This window comes from Triticum dicoccoides, chromosome 4A (genome assembly GCF_002162155.2).
Source record: "Triticum dicoccoides isolate Atlit2015 ecotype Zavitan chromosome 4A, WEW_v2.0, whole genome shotgun sequence".
In the NCBI taxonomy this organism is placed as follows: Eukaryota; Viridiplantae; Streptophyta; class Magnoliopsida; order Poales; family Poaceae; genus Triticum; species Triticum dicoccoides.
This window is the reverse complement of record NC_041386.1, coordinates 580935543-580941203: the sequence shown is the minus strand read 5'-3', so window position 1 is coordinate 580941203 and position 5661 is coordinate 580935543.

Here is a 5661-nt window from a genome sequence, read left to right as displayed (position 1 = left end):
TCTTCCTCAACATCTGATACAAAGGGATCGCCTTCTCACCAAGGTGGCTGATAAACCGGCTTAACGCGGCAATCCGGCCTGCCAGGCATTGAACATCATTGATACAATTCGGTTTCGCTAGGGAGGTGATGGCTGTGATCTTCTCCGGATTAGCCTCAATTCCCCTGTTGGACACCAGAAAACCCAATAACTTGCCCGCCGGTACACCAAAGACACACTTGTCCGGATTAAGCATCATCTTGTACGTCCTTAGGTTATTAAAGGTTTCCTTCAAATCATCAACCAAAGTCTCCTTCTCCCTGGATTTAACCATGATATCATCCACGTAAGCATGTACATTATGGCCAATTTGCTTGTGAAGACAATTTTGTACACACCATTGATAAGTTGCCTGGGCACTTTTGAGCCCAAAGGGCATAGACACATAGCAGAAGGCTCCAAAGGGAGTTATGAATGCCGTCTTCTCCTGGTCCTTAACTGTCATTTTGATCTGATGATAGCCAGAATATGCATCCAAAAAACTTAAACGCTCACAACCTGCCGTAGCATCAATGATTTGATTAATACGGGGGACGGCAAAAGGATCTGCTGGACAAGCCTTATTAAGATCTGTGTAATCCACACACATACGCCAGGTGTCGTTCTTCTTAAGGACTAGCACCGGATTGGCAAGCCACTCAGGGTGAAAAACTTCAACAATAAAACCAGCTGCTAAGAGCCTGGCTACCTCTTCTCCAATCGCCTTGCGTCTTTCTTCGTTAAACCGGCGGAGGAACTGTTTCACCGGTTTGTATTTAGGATCCACATTAAGTGTGTGCTCAACGAGTTGCCTCGGTACACCTGGCATGTCAGAGGGTTTCCATGCAAAAATGTCCCGATTCTCACGGATGAACTCGATGAGCGCGCTTTCCTATTTCGGATCCAAGTCGGCACTAATGTTGAACTGCTTGGACGAATCGCCAGGTACGAAGTCAACAAGCTTAGTTTCTGCTGCCGATTTGAACTTCAGGGTCGGATCATGCTCCGTAGTTGGCTTCTTCAATGGAGTCATGTCCGCCGGATCAACATTGTCTTTATAGTACTTCAACTCCTCGGTGGCACAAACTGACTCTGCATAAGCCGCATCTCCTTCCTCGCATTCCAAAGCGATTTTGCGGCTTCCGTGAACCGTTATTGTCCCCTTGTGACCCGGCATCTTGAGCTGCAAATACACATAACAAGGCCGAGCCATAAACTTGGCGTATGTCGGACGCCCAAACAGGGCATGATATGGACTTTCGATTTTCACCACATCAAACGTTAATGTCTCCGACCTGGAATCATGATCATCCCCAAAGGCCACTTCAAGAGCTATCTTACGAACGGGATATGCTGATCTGCCAGGCACTACACTGTGGAATACTGTATTGGACGGTTTGAGATTCTTATCTGTTAGTCCCATACGACGGAAGGTCTCATAGTATAGGATGTTAATGCTGCTCCCTCCATCCATGAGCACCTTGGTGAACTTATAACCTCCCACCTGAGGCGCCACCACCAGAGCCAACTGACCCGGATTATTGATCTGGAGTGGGTGATCCTCTCTGCTCCATATGATTGGCTGTTCAGACCAACGTAGATAACGGGGTGTGGCCGGTTCAACAGCGTTGACTGCCCGCCTCTGAACCTTCCGGTCTCGCTTGTCCAAGCTAGTGGTAAAGACATGGTACTGCCCACTACTCAACTGATTTGGGTTGCTTTGGTAACCTGACTGTTGCTGCTGTTGGTTGTAACCACCCTGGTTGTTCTGACTATTTTGACCATTATGTCCACCCGGATTACCATTAAATCCTGAACCGGAACTTCCTCCACCGTAACCCGGCCCGGACCCTGAGCCACCGCCAGATCCGTGATCATACCGGAAATTATTAGAATTCTTGAACTCCTGCATAATAAAGCAATCCTTCCAAAGGTGGTTTGCTGGCTCCTCCTTCGTCCCATGTTTTGGACAGGGCTAACTTAGCAGATAGTTCAGGCGGTTTGGGTTGGGGTTGGGTGCTCCACTACGATTTTTCGGCCTACCCTTGCGCCGCTGGCCATTGTCCTGTACATTGGTATTAGCCACAAAATCCATGTTGCCATCCGCTTTACGCTTGCCTCCTCCGCCATTGCCTACCCAATGATGCTGCTGACCTTTGGAGCTGCCGTTCTTCTTCCCCTTCCCTGTCTTGTCATCATCAGATTCGGGATCCTTGGTACTATCAGAGTCAGCATATTTTACCAAAGCGGCCATGAGGGTCCCCATGTCGGTGCAATGACGCTTCATCCGTCCCAATTTCAACTTTAGGGGCCCAAACCGGCAGTTGCCTTCTAGGGTTAATACTGCAGTGTCAGTGTTGATGCGGTCTGAGGAGTGCAACACTTGTGAAACCCGGCGCACCCAATGAGTCGTTGACTCTCCTTCCTCCTAGACGCATGCAGCTAAGTCCACTATCGACATAGGCTGTTTACAGGTATCCTTGAATTGTTGATAAACCGGGCTCGTAATTGGGCCCATGAGCTGATAGAATTAGCGGGCAAGCTTTTTAACCAAGTACGGGCCGTTCCTTCAAGCATCATGGTAAAGTATTTCGCACACGCCGTGTCATCCACATCAAGCATCTCCATGGCCATCTCATAGCTCTCTACCCATGTCTCTGGTGGTTGATCCGCCGTATAATTTGGTACCTTGCATGGGCCTTTGAAATCCTTGGGCAGGCGCACGTTGCGTAAAGCGGGGACGAGGCAAGGCACCCCCAAAGAACTAGAAGTAACACCAGGTTCGATCGAAATGGTTGGACGAACCGGCGTGAGCTGACGAGCCTGATACTGTGCGGCTAACTCGGCCTCCCTGCGCGCTCGGGCCCGGTTCACCACTTCCTGAGCGTCATCAGCTCCACCCGTCGGGTTGTTACCACGGGGTGCTCCACGTCGTTCATTACTCGACACTGCTGGTTCATCCATATGTCTGCTATAACTCCGGCTTGGACGCGGGGTCGGGTGGATCTGGTCGCGGCTGTACGAGTACGCTTCCTGTTGGGCCAAAGCTGTCCTCAGAAGTTCCTTCACCCGTCGCGTCTCTACTGCCTGCGGCGAGTCACCCTCAACTGGAATGGCCTCCGGTCGTGCAGCAGCGGCAACAAGATTGTCCATTGGGTTGGAGTAGTGACCCGGAGGTGTTAAAGCATCCTGAGGTATAACGGTGTTTTGACGAGGCGGGTCCATCTGACGGGGCTGAACCGGTGCACCGGTCCCAGGGGCTTCTGCCCGGTTCCCCTCCAGCGGATTGCTGGTTCTTGGTCCTGGAGTGTTGAAAAGGTCTCTGGCCTCGAAAACCGAAGGTAACTGGGACCGGTGCTTCCTCCTCATGACTTCATGCGACGCACTCTGGTCCAACATATGCATGTAGGCCTGTGCGTCTAAAGCGACCCGCTCTGCGGCCATCCTGGTGTCCTCAGCCGCCAGATCCGTTTTGGCCTGGGTGATTTGTTCCTTTATCTTTGCAATCTTCGTGTTGTGAGCGTCCTGATCTGGCGGATTAACTTCTGCCATAAGCACACCCAACACATCAAATAGTTCTGATAGAACCTGAGCCGGCGGGCGCACGTGGCCTCCTGCCCCGGCAGCCGTTGCCGCTTCTGAACCGGAGATCGTTGCCGCGGCTGTTGAAGAGTGAAGCGCTACTTGTGTTCCGGTCATGAATATTCCAACCCGGTTAGGCAGATCAGAGGGGTCTGGAATAATGTCACCATCGAAACAGCTCTCAATCCGGCCATCTTCACCGGAACAAACGGTAGTTGCCCCGCGAAGCTCCGATCCATCCTCATAACTCCCTCCATGGATCATTCCCACGAAGGCACGCTTCATGGCCGGTTTAATCCGGGCGGATCGCGCACGCTGAGCCGTCTCGACGAGGTCGGTGCAGATGTCTGGCTCAGGGCCCGGTTCACTGATCTTGCCAACGAAAACGTGAATGCTACCAAAGGGGACCCGGTACCCGTACTCAATTGAGCCGACCTCGGGGCCCCAGCCTGCGTCATCGATGTAAAGTTTGCCGTGACGACTCTTAGTCATCCGGCCTACAACGTAGCCCTTGAGTCCTTCAAAGCGGCCCTCCAAAAACCGGAAACCATCGTGCGATGGCCCCACGGTGGGCGCCAACTGTCGTGGTTTTGTCACGGCAGATGTCCCAGAGAAAGGACTTAGTCGTGGAGCCATCGCGACGGGTTAGCTTGAAGGGGTTAAAGCGGACACAAGGACGCAAGAGAGTTTATACTAGTTCGGCCCCTTCAATGAAGGTAAAAGCCTATGTCTAGTTGTGATGGAATTGATGGGTGTTTCGATGACTAGGGAGCAATAAGCTTCGCCTATGTCTCGAGTTGTTGTCTGTCGTCTCTGAACCGCCGCCGGGTCGTCCCCTTATATACATGGGTGACGCCCGTCGGTTTACAGCGTCCCAACACCGGCTCATAGATGTGTTCGGTTTGGTCTCTACTTATGCCTAACTTACAATACAAGTTACATATTGACGCCGGTTTACGGCTGCGGGCTCTCGACCGATTATGGGTCTTGAGCCCTCATCTACCTTCATGGGCTTTAACATGCTTAACTACTGATGAAGCTAATCCGGCCCAGATATCCCAACCAGAGAAGGTGTTGGAAAGATTTGGATTTGATAAGGCATATCCTTCTAAGACCCCGATGGTCGGAAGATCTTTACAGCCAGACAAGGATCTGTTCAGGCCAAAGGAAGAGGGGAGGAAACTCTGGGACCAGAGGTTCCTTACCCGAGTGCAGTTGGAGCACTCATGTACCTCACAAATTGTACACGGCCACACATTGCGTTCGCCGTCAGTTTGCTTGCTAGGTACAGTTCTGAACCTACCAAGAGACATTGGAAAGGTGTCAAGGACTGTTGGAAATATGCCCTAGAGGCAATAATAAATTAGTTATTATTATATTTCCTTGTTCATGATAATCGTTTATTATCCATGATAGAATTGTATTGATAGGAAACTCAGATACATGTGTGGATACATAGACAACACCATGTCCCTAGTAAGCCTCTAGTTGACTAGCTCGTTGATCAATAGATGGTTACGGTTTCCTGACCATGGACATTGGATGTCGTTGATAACGGGATCACATCGTTGGGAGAATGATGTGATGGACAAGACCCAATCCTAAGCCTAGCACAAAGATCGTGTAGTTCGTATGCTAAAGCTTTTCTAATGTCAAGTATCATTTCCTTAGACCATGAGATTGTGCAACTCCCGGATACCGTAGGAATACTTTGGGTGTGCCAAACGTCACAACGTAACTGGGTGGCTATAAAGGTACACTACAGGTATCTCCGAAAGTGTCTGTTGGGTTGGCACGAATCGAGACTGGGATTTGTCACTCCGTGTAAACGGAGAGGTATCTCTGGGCCCACTCAGTAGGACATCATCATAATGTGCACAATGTGATCAAGGAGTTGATCACGGGATGATGTGTTACGGAACGAGTAAAGAGATTTGCCGGTAACGGGATTGAACAAGGTATCGGGATACCGACGATCGAATCTCGGGCAAGTACAATACCGCTAGACAAAGGGAATTGTATACGGGATTGATCGAATCCACGACATCGTGGTTCATCCGA